The sequence below is a fragment of the Parambassis ranga genome, chromosome 18 (assembly GCF_900634625.1).
Source record: "Parambassis ranga chromosome 18, fParRan2.1, whole genome shotgun sequence".
Classification (NCBI taxonomy): domain Eukaryota; kingdom Metazoa; phylum Chordata; class Actinopteri; family Ambassidae; genus Parambassis; species Parambassis ranga.
This window is the reverse complement of record NC_041038.1, coordinates 12993897-13007597: the sequence shown is the minus strand read 5'-3', so window position 1 is coordinate 13007597 and position 13701 is coordinate 12993897. Positions and strand designations below refer to the sequence as shown.

The 13701-nt window shown below is 45.2% G+C and overlaps 1 protein-coding gene across 2 annotated transcripts in view; it reads right to left on the bottom strand.

The window, feature by feature from the left end:
* The window catches only part of pcbp4 (poly(rC) binding protein 4), a 73609-nt gene that overhangs the window by 41836 nt on the left and 18072 nt on the right, over nt 1-13701 (bottom strand). For both annotated transcript variants that reach the window (XM_028429489.1, XM_028429491.1), the window contains exon 2: nt 6529-6574. The gene's annotated coding sequence lies outside the window, so the exon portion shown is untranslated. The remainder of the gene's footprint in view (nt 1-6528; nt 6575-13701) is intronic.

Sequence of the window (13701 nt, the reverse complement as noted above, 5' to 3'; positions counted from 1 at the left end):
ACCTCGTTAAGGCTGTTCCACACTCCACGAGAACAAAGAACTTTCTTCTCGCTCTCGGCGCTGACTAACAGCTCCTGGAAGGAGAAACACGGCGCACAGAGGAGAGTGTCTGTCCACAAGGTGGCGATAAAAACTAACCCCAGTATTGATCACGGCGTTACAGCGGCTGGACGCACATTAAACCCCGGGAGACGGGATGTGTTACTGCAGAGTCATCCACACCTTCACAGAGTTTACAACACAACTGCATTGTCAACCTTTAGTGTGTGACGTGTGCTGCAGTGGGAGGCCGCATGAGGAGTTCTGCACACACACGTCTCGGGGAGTCCTTGCCGAATTGTTCTTGCCACTCGGGGAGCGAGAAGAAAGTTCTTTGTTCTTGTGGAGTATGGAACAATCTTCAGCAACAAGCAGGAAGCCCTGATGGACTCACATGACCAACATTCAGAGAGTATCCGTCTGATCTGCAGCTTTCTACATGCAGAGAAAATAGAACGGCTGTCAAAATTCAAATAGTACAATAGTAATATGTGTACCACGGGGAGCTCCTGTTGGCCTCCCTGTTTCCAGCCATGCTTGTGTTGTTTCCACAGAGAAGCAGGACTTAATGTTGCAGTAAACAATGATACCGAGATGACAGGAACACACAGAACCCGCTTGTGTGTATATAATTATTATAATTTCCTGAGATGTTGTATCTGCTGGAATCTGCAGGTGTTAAAGAGTTTTTAAGCGAACAGCTGCTGCTGCTCTGTAAACGCTGTTTGTTACAGCTTTTCTTGTCATTTTTCAACAGATCTCCCCAAATAATCACACCCGGCACCAATATGTCATTTGGGGAAATCTTCAGGGTCTCAATTAGCCGAGGAGAGAAGTTGATCTGCACTTTATTTGGGTTTGTCTTCATTACATCTTGCTCGAATGAATCAGCTCTCATTGTTGAGAGACGGGAGTTAATACAGCATAATAAGAGAAGTGCAGAGAAAACGCTGCTATTAGACGATGTTTACTCGGGTTTCTGTCAGCTCACCGAACAAGCAGATTTCATGCTTTGTTGCCTGAGGCACACACAGCGCTCTACATTTGTAAGGCGTTGTAAAAGATCTTTTTCAGTGTGTTTCAGTGTGTTGTTACCATCAACAGCAGGTTTTTGGTTCATTAATTGTCTACATTTAACACTTAGCTAGTTCTGAAAGCCCTATTGTTTCACACTTTCACATCACTTTGAGATGATTGTGTTTGCGCCTTTTAATTAGGTTTGGATGTTATAATGGTGATACTGATGATCTATAACTGCTCTGTCTCACTAGGGGGCAGTAAAGCATCTTATTGTTGGTTGGTACAGGAAGAGAGGCAGCAGCTTGCCTTAGCTAGCAGTGGGTGGCTGATACTACAGCTGTCACAGGACATGACGCCTTCACCTTCATCAGGAAGGTCTCGACTTCCTGTGATGTGGTGAGAGGCCTGATGCCCCTAGTGGTTCCTTTCTGTTTTGTTTGCCCTGCTCGTCTCCTGTGCTTTTCCTTCCAGGTGCGTGAGATCTGCTGGGCGGAGCTGCTGCTGACTCAATCTACCTCGTCCAATCTTCTACATAGTCTGAACCTCCTGTCCTACAGGGGGCACTGAGAGTGCAATTTAGAAAGAATGGGGTCCTATGAAGCCCCAAAATGTTCATGAAGATAAAACAATAATTTAGTTGCACTGTAAGATATTATTTTATTATTTTAGCTACATATATTCATAGATCATCTCACAGCGCCCTCTAGGCGAACTGCATGACCAGGTAGAGGACAGACTGCTAAAATGAAATGTCTCCTGTAATCTCCTGTACACTTTAAACACAACACTCACAGCCAACAGAACATTTCCCTGCTCTGCTCGAGGTGTCCCCTCTAACTGTTGGTGGCAGGTGTGTACAGCTGCTGGTCCACACAGAAAACACTTCCCTCGCCTCTAAACACAGAGAAAACGAAGGTGTTTGTGTAAAACAACAGACGACATCAAACACACCCCGCAGACCCTGAACGCAGCACACAGCAGCTCCAAATGAGAAGTCAGCACACAGCAGCAGGACAGATGAATTAACCATTTTAAAATGCTCTGATTAATGTGTGTGCAGCCAATCGGGTTAATGGATCCTGTTATCAATGGCAGTGTCAGGATCTCAGCTGGATAATAACGACTGCTCTGGCTTTGTGGAGCATCTAATTCAATAAAGAGTCCATTACTTCCTGCCTGTTAGTGCCCAGGAGGAGCTGTGCTTCTCCTCCATTACATCAGCTGCTCATATTCCACATCAATCAGCCCCTGTAATTAACAAACACTGTTAGTAAGCACCAAGATGTTCTTTAGGCGAATAATTGTGTTTATTTTGGAAAATTCAAGTTTGGGCGTAGCTGATTTACAACAATTCACAAATTTAATTTATTTTTAAATTTAAATATGAGTTATTAACCAGACACTTATACTATAGTGTAGCATCAGTGTTTAGCTTCTGGTGGTCATAATTAGGCTTTAAAAATCCTAAGTGGTGTTCATTAGTGAAGATGATCCTGCTGATTAAAACTTCATAAACTTTAATTCAATAATAAAAAAGGTCTTCCTGGTTTGATGACAAACATACATCTCCCCTGCTGCTTTTTGTAATGTACAATATATATTCTGCTGTATCCAATGAATGACAATAACTTGATAGATTCGATGAATCTACATGTTGTGACTTTTGCAGAAACACCTGTGATTGGTCGGTTTGGTGGCGTCACATGTCTGCCCCGCCCTGCTCTGTCTCTGATGAGCTGTCCCAGCAGCCTCACACGGACGGCGGAGCAGAGAGACACTCAGACATGAGAGGAGCAGCACAAGGAGCCGGTGGCGAGCAGCACACCTGCTGAGAACAAATATGGCTGAATGAGCGCTTGATTTTCCTACAGTGTAGAGGAGGCCAACATCCAGAGAGGAAGAATGGAGTCTGGTGCTTCATGATAAAGACTCATTGTGGTAGGCTGACAATCAGGAAGAGGGTTCAACTAGAACTCACACCACAGTGGAGCAAACACAACGTGTGCTCAGTGACTACAATCACTGCCATTAGGATTGTTAGCGTAGCATCAAACACTGAGAGACCTGATTCTTTACTGCACACTGCAGCTGATTGTGTCGGATGGCCTGTACACGCCTGTATGTGACTCCATAACCATCCTCTCCACATGTCTGTAAAGACCTTTATTCATCCAGGTCATGTTATAGCCACCTGGACCCAGCACGGTTTTCTGAAGAAGAGCTGATGAAGCCATTTAGGGGAGTGGCAAAACGTCTTCAAGAAACTACACTACAGGTTCACTTGGTTTGATTCTAAACTTTCGGATGCAGAGACAAGAAACTGTTGCTGCACATCAATCTGAAAAGTTTTATAAAACCATTTTACAGTTCAGTTATTTACATGGAAAGCATTCAAGACCATGAACCTTCCCAGGAGTGGACATGCCAGAGAAAGAGAAGGACGTTTCTGTCTAAAAAGCAGCTGAGCTTCAGAAACCTGCCACTGGACAAACCTGTGGAACAAGGTCCTATGGACAGATGAGAGCAGTCTGCATTAGACTTTGAAAGCCTTTGCTGCCATCAACAAGCTTTATGGGAGAGACGGGACCGCTCGTCTTAATACAAACAATACACTACAATACATTATCAATGATGCTGACGGATGTCCATGTGTACAGGTACACCAACTATATTTGACTGAAGCCTGAAATCAGGGAGCAAGTAAATCACATCTGTGCATCTTGAGTTATAGAAAGGTTATAAATAATGTTTTCATTAGGAGAAATCTGCTTTATGTTACCGCACAATAATAAATGGACCAGTTATAAAGTCACAACTTTCATTGATTTCAAATTAATGGCATGAAAAAGGGCAATGCAATCATTTCCTCCATAACTATCCTGTCATCTTGACAGAAGAAGTGGTTTTCTCATATTAATATGAGATAAATGATCCTGTTAAATGTGTTCCATCGTGCAATATCAGCATAACTGCTGCCTAAAACAAGCAACACATCGGCATGCAGCCAGGGCCGGGGATCAAACCAACAACCAGCTGAGCCACAGCCACCCATCTAACATCAGTTCTGATTCTGATAGCATTACGACGGTCCTGATCACCAGCTGCGTGTTGTGATTTAACAACCAATGAACCCATGAGATAATAACACTGAATGAGGTAAACTTAAGGCCTCGGTCACTGAGGAAGTCTGTCTGATTATGTGACCATGTTTCAATAAAAAGACAGCTCTCATGGAAGCTCTCTTATCCTGCCTGGAACAGTCCAGCTTCTCTCTCACTGCCAGAAGCACACTGACACTTTTCATTCCTGATAAAAGGATTGTAAAGTCATGACTGTCACCAAAGGTTTCTCAGACCGCTTTCAAAGGACTTTAAAACTCAGAGTCACTGATTATAAGGAAAAAACTGTCCTGCGTCCTTCACTCACCATGATTTAAACATGGCAGCAGGATAAATATTTAGCTGACATGAAATGAGAGAACTCTGCCGCATCTACAAGCCACAGCTGAGCCGATCAGAGATCACACACTGACCCGCTGCGTGGTCCACACACACTCTGATGTAGTCTGCTTGTCACTGGCATGGGTTATGTTTGACTCCACACACACACAGGTCAGTGTGTGTAATACAGATGAGAGAGTCCAGGCTAATTTAAGCAATAAAAAGCCAGATCAGTGTCAACTGAAAATCTGACTGACAGCAGCAGGTATGAGTTTAAAGGACCGACACTGACACACAGTCAGGTCCCATCAGCACCTTCATTCAGGCTGGCTACATCCTGGAGGATTTAAGGCTGGATTTTAATCCTACTTTGCCCCCTCAGTGGGGGGGTTTGGCCTGAATCGGGTACTGTTCTAAAAATCCCCAAAATCTTCAGGTGAGGTGTCAATATTATTGACAGATAGATGTGTGTGTGTGGTCTCACAGTGTGTGCTCAGAGGGTTATAATGTAGCATGGAGCAGACGTTGTAAAATCCTAAAAAGAAAAACAATTCAGTTGTTCATGTATGAACAGCAAACAAACAGAGGATCTGAGAGGTACCCACACACACACACACACACACTGAGGTCACACAGGTCAAACAGCAGCAACGTCAGCAGGAAATCAGCTCATATTGCACAATTACTGGTTGAGCTGCCCTCAGCGAGTATCCAGGTGACGCCTCAGCACGATCACATGAACAAAGTGTCAGAAACGTAACAGCAGCTTCACCACAGAGAGAGAAACATCTCATTTCTGATGCATGGCTTATCAAAGGCTGGGCTCACACACGGCACTGATCTCTGAGAGGCTAATCCCATCTCAGACGTCCTCCGTCAGCCTTCAGCTTTAAGTTTGGAGAAGTTTAAGTGGGCCACTGAAGATCTTTTTGGTAATTGGAAATCTTTCTAAAGTATTTAATCCATAAAAAGATTCAATTCCATCCAGATCAATATGATATCTGTTAAAGACCCATTTCAGATGGAGGCTGTTAATCTGAAGAAATAAACAAGTTTCTGCATTAAAAATAAAGTCAGGATTCTGTGTGAGCTCTGAGAGCTGATGACCCAAATCCATCTGATTTCAGCTTCACACACACACACACACAGAGAGAGGGAGAGAGAGAGGGAGAGAGAGAGGGAGAGAGAGAGGGAGAGAGAGAGGGAGAGCTGTTTGAGGTTTGATATTTTACACACTAATTGGCATCGCAGCACAGAGGAATAAAAAGAAGAGAAGCAGACAGTAAAGTTGATTTAAACAAAAGATGGAGAGATAAAAGAGAGGTGGGGGCTGACAGATGGATGAAAGCAGGACGGATGGAGGTAAAAAGAGAGAGAGGAGCATGGAAGTCTAAAGATATGGAAGAGGAGGAGGAAGAGGAGAAACCCATGAACTTCACAGACAATTTACTAAAGTCATTTTAAATGAGCCAATTTAAAGTCTACATGCTGCTGAAACCTTTCTCCACTTCACGTACTCATGCTCCTACACTGAGTGATGCAGATATGTACAGGAGTCCATTCATTGTACACATTCAAGTATTTAGGATCAATCAAAAATGTCTCACATGCACCCCCCATAGTCTCCACAGGGAACAGCAGTGTTTTAATTATATTAAAATCATGCATATTTATAGGTGTGACCATTTTAAGTAATGGTGCTAACTTGCAGCATGAGCTTCCTGCCTCTGCGATTCCCCGCCTGCCTCAGCTCCACTCGTGCTCCACCCTCTTTGCCTGTATCTGGTGTTAAGGCAGACTGTGACGCTGCCAACATGGAGCCCTCCAACAGGCACTCTATACAGAAACCTGTGGGTGAGTCCAGCCAGGACGTTAGCACCTCATGTGTCACAAACATCCGATGGGATTTCTTCTCTGTAATTTGGATGATAAAGAGCACAGCCTCCAACATCAACCCACTGTAAAGCTTGAATTAGCGTAGCGACAGGTGCTGATGTGTGAGATAAGTGAGATTAAAACATTCACTCACCAGTGTGCTCAGATTTGAGGATGTGACGACATCCCAGGAAACGATCCTGCAGAGAGAGACAGACAGTTAGATCACTGAAGGAGCCGGAACGTTCGCTAACATCAGACACTCACACGCTAACAGCTGCTGGGGGGAAACGTTGAAATACTTCTTACGTAATTAAGAACGTTGTGTGTTTTTCTGTTCATGTGCAGACTCTCAGCGTCAGAGAAGAGTCAGCCGGCTCCTTTTAAACTGATGAGCAGCAGAGCAAATCATTTTAAACTGCACACATGTGAATCAAACCGGCTGCAGGAGACAAGGGAGCAGCAGCATTTCCATCAGATATCTTTACATTCTTTCATTCATCATGTTGTGTAGAAATGAAAACTTGATTAAAGTGAAGCAGAGTGGCTCCTCCCTGACATCACATGCTAAAGTTAAAGGAGCGGCTGATCTTCATTCTGTTTCAGGGAATTTATTTCCATCTCAATCAACTGTGAAATTAAATTAATAATCTCTGCTCTCCAAGAAACTACACATTCAACTAATTTCTAGCTGTAACCACATTATGTGGTTGAGTTGTTTGGACAATGTTGAGGAAAGATCATTTCTAAACTTAAGGGCAGATGTCGGCAGGATGATGCCTGTAAGAACCATCACGTTTACAAAGGACGCACCAAAGCTGCTGAGGATGTCCTAAAGTTAGCGAGCCGCCGCCATCATGTCTGTAGAGGGCCGTTGTCACAGTGACAACCCCACTCAGTGTCAGATTTAAAAATCAGATTTCTGTCCATGCAGACCTGAAAACATCAGACCTGAGTCACATCAGCCTGGAAGTCTGAGCAGTCTGTTAAACACAAGCTGCTTTCAGAAAGCAAGAGAACAAAGTTACACATAAACTGTAGGAAAGTGTGTGTGTGTGTGTGTGACTCAGCTGCACCAGCGGCATGAGGCAGGGCGTGTGTGTGATGTTTGAGACGACACTCAGCTGTTTAATGTGGTGACAACTGCAGGAGAGAGACTGAAGGACTAACAGAGCAGACAGGAACGCCAGGACTCTGCTGTATGACTGCTATGTGCAGCACTCTGTGTGTGCGCTCACCCTGCTCTGTAAATGCTTCTTCTGAGCTCTCTAATGCCCGTTTTCAGACAGTTGACTCCTGTTTGTGTAGTTGAGTGTGCCAGTTAAATGCCCCAGTGTGTGTGTGTGTGTGTGTGAGAGAGAGAGAGAGTTTCCCCCTTGGAGCTATAATGAGGTCTTGGGGGACAGCAGGCCTCCTGTCTGACTCACTGACCAACAACACACAAGACCCTGGCCCTCCAAACACACACACACACACACACACACACACACACACACACACACACACACACACACACACACACACACACACACACACACACACACACACACACATACACACACACACACACACACACCAGTAATGCACTTCAGTGTCAAAAATCAGGGCACCATTAGAGGAGGATGGAGAGCGTGATTAGGCAATGAGTTCTGAAAAGCTCAATGCCCACTTTACTGTAATACGAGACACACACACACACACACAGTGAGATGAGACTAATTCCCTGACTTTCCTCAGAACGTGTAGCAGAGGACACTGCAGAAATGTGACGGTGGTTCCTGCAGAGGCTGCAGCAGACCTGACAGAAGAGATGCAGGCTGCACTGGCCGGGGCAGCTACAGCCCCTGTTTATCGTTTTAAAAAATATCAATATATATCTGAATATTGTTTTTTTGTGTAGAAGTGTGGCCACACGTTAAACTGACACCTTGTCTCATTGTGCAGCAGCAGCCTCATGCATTGGTCAATATATTTTCCACCAGTTCTTTATTTAGGTTTGTTGATTTTTTTCTGCTTCATTCACCTTGAAAAAAAAAACTGTTTTTCTTTTGTTTGACCTTAAATATAATTCTGTAACTCTGTTACTTCCTACAGGTCTTTGAAGGACTCTTAGACTGGTCATATTCTGATCCTTTGTAAAGCCCTAACCTTCCACTGCTGGATGCAGTCGATCCACTTCGTGGCCTAGAAAATGTTTTTTTTTCCTTCTGTGGACATTTTTCAGCTTGATAAAGTTTTCAGGGCTAAACTGAACAGTTTAATTCTGCTGCTGGGACCAAAGAATGCAGACACAGCAGCTGCTAGACTTTAGCATAAATAATGTTAAATGTGTTGTTGATATGTTTTGATGAGCAGAGTGAACATTTGTTCTTGGGGTTTACACTCAACCTTCAAACCTCCCGACAAGTTTAAATTACAGAGGTCCCTGAACTCATGTCACCATGCCTGACAATCAAACCAAATCTCCTCCTCCTCTACAAGTCCAGACGCCTTGCTTCAATCTTCTCTACGTATGATGACCTGGATGACTGAGAATCTTCATCAACATCTCCTCCTCCTCCTCCTCCAGCAGGAAAACAATTCTCTTTCATTATAGCTGTTCAGTTTGTGTTCAGGCACCACAGGACAGAGAAGCTTCTGAGCATCTTGCAGCGCTGTGAGTCCAGGCAGACTGAAGCAGCAGCTCTTCAGTTATGAATTTGTTTCTTATTTTCAGCTACTTGAAGGACTCACTGCCCAAAAACACAGAGGAATCCGATTACAGTTTCCGCTGTGCTGCTGTGTGAGACCAAGCATTGATTTCCCCTCCACCTCACACCTGACTGTGATCCCAGCCTGCAGCCTGCACTAATGAGTCCACACTCTGGCAGTACTACATTATTTTGAGTGGCGTCTCACCTGCTATTGAGGCGATATCGCCCTAATTATCCACTCCACTCCTGCCTCGCTAATACCACATTATTGTCTTTTCTGTTTGTCTCCTCATCAGAGTTAATGACGTTATACCGGGGTCAGTGGCTCAGAGAGAAGCAGCAGATTGTCTCTGCTCAGATCAATACTTCTATCTCAGTCTGTCTGTGTGTCTCCGTCTCTCCTCCCCTCTCACACAGTCATCACTGAAATTAAAACCACTTCTGTCTGACACCAAGTTAACTGTCTTTATATTCAAACTTATTTTTTATTTAATGTCTAAAATAAATCAGCCTTTTCTCCTCACTGTGTTACTATCAAGTATTCATCTTTCAGCCCTCCTCTTCCTCCCTCCTCTTCCTCCCTCCTCTTCCTCCCTCGCCTCCAGCTCCGTGTGTGCTCAGTATTTCCCCTGCAGCATGTAATGTAAATAAATCACCGGGTCACGTTCCACACGTTGCGTTCACGGTCATTTCATCTCAGAGTTTTGTGCTTCAGCTGCACGGGCTTCTAGTGCTGCACATGTCATGTTTTTATACAGAACATCCTCTTCTCCTCTCTCACCACGCTGCTCACTCAAAGCCTTCAGTCACTTCCTGTGTCTCCATAAAACTCACGACCAGTCAGCTTAACAAATAAAACCACACGACATGTTTACATGCTGTAGATTCCAGGTGTGAAATGAAGCTTGCTGTGGTTGGGTAAACGAGCTGAGTTCATCTTATCTTAAATCTATAGAGAGACAAATTACACACATATTACACATGTGATGAAACCAGAAGGGGCGGGACTTAGGCACTCAATATGGAGAGATGACATATTATGATCAGCAGCAATAGACACACACGTCACATCTCATAACTCAGACTGAGGTGAGGTGTTGATGATGACAGTGTAATACAGCTTAATGAACACTTAAAGCCGTCCTTCTATTAGACAGCTGCACCGTGAATCCATCAAAAGAAGCTCAGCAGCTGTTTGAAGAAGAGGAAACAACAAGCTGCTCAGTATCTCTGAAAGCTAGCATGTAGCAGGTAGCATGTGTATAGAGGATTGTTTCCTCTTTATGAGGAAACTATGAGCATAAAAATCACTTTTACTAAAACCAAACTGTTTTGGGCTGATAAGGATAAAGCAGCTGTAGCTCATATCTGACAATAATAATTTGTGAAGCGACGTGTGAAAACAGTGTGATGAGCTGAAGCTGGAAGCTAAAAGAACAAATACTGGACCCCACATGAGGATCAGGTGGCTCCAGAACTGCACACACGACTCTAAGACTGAAAGTTGGAGGTGAAGATTTAAGGTCCCGTCTGGAATAATGAGAGCGTTGGTGCTGAGGCTGTCGGTGTTTGACCTCCTGCTGAAGGAGAGCTGCAGGGTCCCACCCGGCCCTCAATCGAACTCAAGTGTTAAATTACTCCCATCAGCACCTGCATCCTCCTCCCACCATCCTCCTCCCCACTCCCCTCTCTCCGTCCTCTCCTGTTTCCCATAATGCCTCTCTCCTCTTTCTTGTCTTTTTTCAGCCTCCAGCTCTCCATCCTCTTTCCTTCCGTCACATGACCCCACTGTGAGTTCTCTGTGTCCTTCCTCCCTCCATCCATCCTGCAGGGTCATATGATCCTCGTCTCCCTCCCCTCCAACCTTCTGTCTCCATACAGTAATGATTGAGAGAACCCGAGACCACCCCAGAGGAAGGGAGGAGGGAGGGGGAGACATGGAGCTGAGAGACGCTGAGCTGGAGCAGAGGGAGCGGAGAAAGATGGTCAGATCGATAGCTTTTAACAGGAAGGTGCTCTCAGCTCGGGGTATAGATCTCTAATGCACACACTCCTACCCTAACACACACACACAACACAAAGACAAACATACACGTACATTTATATAAAAAATACGAACATGTCTTTCTGTAAAAACCCTATACCCAGCCGAACATGCTGCAGCTTGTTGTTCTCAGGACAGTCTGGACTCTGCAGATGTTCCATCATTCCATAGGATCATACATGCTCATGGTTTAGCCTCTGTGTGAAGAACACACTGACTGTGTGTTATGAAACAGTTGTGTTTGTACATGTGTCTGTCCACGAGAAGCTGCAGCAGAGATTTCTGTTCATCACTTTTAGAGGAGTTGTTGGAAACATCAGGACATGATGAAGGGACGGTAAGAAGGGTTGGAATCTGGCTGGGGCCTTTCTGTGCGTAGTGCCTGGTTCAGGGAGAAAGGAGTGGAATGCCCTCTCTGGGTTGGGGATGAGTTACTGCATCAAGAAGAGGATTTCAAGTACCTCAGGGTCTCAAGTGGGGAAGAATGGAGTGGGAGAACGACATGTGGATCAGTGCAGGATCCGCAATGATGCAGGCTCTGCCACAGTCCACTGTGGTCCAGACAAAGCGAAGCCAAAATGCAATCAGAATCAGAAGGCTCTCAATTTACCGGCCGATCTATGTTCCTACCCTTACCCATGACCATGAGCTGTGGGTAAAAACCACACAGGCTGTCTGTTACTGCTCCTCCATGTTGAGAGGAACCAGTTGAGGTGGTTCAGGCATCTGGTTAAGATGCCCCCTGGGCACCTCTTTGGTGAGGTGAATGTCCAACCGGGGGAAGCTCCAGAGCAGACCCAGCTGGCACATCTCGGTTCACCGGTACAGAAATGTGCTCCACTCCTGTTGTGTTACACTGCACACGCAGACACACACCTCCCAGCAGCGAGGCACACTAACTGTCAGTGACAAACCTTTTACCCACATGCTGCAAAAAGCTGAGAATTCATTCTACACAACAACAGAAGAGACCATCCACTTTCCCAGCTACGACCTTGAGCAGTTGCTCCACCGAGGGAGGAGAAATCCATCGAGTGGGAGTCAATACGTTCGTCCCAATTGAACAAACACGATAAGCAAATATAAAGCTAACCTGTGGCCTGCACGGCGGCGGCTCCACCTGAGAGACGCCGCTCATTTCCACTTCCTGCTTTTCTTAGTTTCATGACTGAAGTACACACACAGAGCCTATATTTTTCCAATCTGATTTATGAGCCTGCCATAATCCTGCTTATTATAAGGATGCAGTAATGGAGGCTCCCTGCCTGTGCGGCGAGTCCGATGCCTGGCTGGCTTCTGTGCAGAACATAAACGGTGATGACGAGAAATGAAGACGAGCAGAGTCTGAATCTGATCATGCTCTGAGCTGTGACTGAAGCTCCAAAGACTGCTGGGTCAGCCGTTTCCCTCCTGGTCCTCCTTTCAGGAGACGCTACAGAAAAACAGCAGTGTGGAAAAGAACATTAAATGAAACACGGCTTGGCTCACCACACTGTGATGGCACAGAAAATTCAAGAGATTGGACCACAGCATCGGAGCCACAGCGGCAGACAGAAGCTCCGGGCGAAGGCTCAGGCTGGTGGAGGAGATTTAAAATCCTGACGTTAAGCTGGCCCTGCATTTAAGAAATACTATTTCATTCTGAATCAGACTGTGTGAGTGAATTGTCTGTGATGTCAATCCAGCATTGGGCCTCTGCCAAGATGGCTGTGCCGGTTGTGGCTTCGCCTGCTCATGTTAAAGAGAAAGATCACAGACATAGGGCGGGGCCAACCACAGGGACACGGCGCCATCTTTTTTCTACCATACATGTTCATTGGCAAAAGGCGTCTTTCTCCTCTCAAAATGTGTTTGATAACACTGATGGTGTTATTTAATGCCCCACCTTAACCAGTAGTGCCACCACCAACCCCAGCCTACCGCCTAATGTTGACTTATATCGCTCCCTTGGTCAGATGACATCAGGCAACACATTCAAATGTTTTATTTGGCCTAACCAGCCTCTCTCTAAGGCATGAAGTATTGTCCAAATGTGGAGGTGGTGGAGGCGCTACTCCACTGTAGGTTCTCCTGTGATGGCAGGATGACAACATCACCTTCAGCCTGCTAATCTGAACACAGGCGTACTGTTGAACAGCTCATGGACCAAACGTCTGTTACAAACGCAGGCTCGCCACACTCCCAAAGCCCCACATGTTCGCTCACAGGCCTTCACTACAAAACATGGAAACTGTTAGGTAGGAGGTAGGAGGTGCTAAAAGCCAACGGAAATCTGGGTTCTCCTGCAGCCTTTTATCAAAAGGCTCATCGTTGCACCTTAACTCATCATGTGATCACTCCTCCACCTCTGATTAGATTTTATTATAAAGACGCAAACAAAAACAACAGAATTGTAAGCATAAAGTGGCCTCCCCTCCCTCTGCACCACTCCCATCAGATATGACTGTAATCCCATTTCCATCAGTGCTCCTCATTCATCATTGTGTCACGTCGCTTATCTGAAATTTAATTTACTAATGTTGAAGCAGCAGGTTTGTTAAAGCCATTTACAATACTTATGCTAATAACTTATAGCGGAGCATCCACTCGG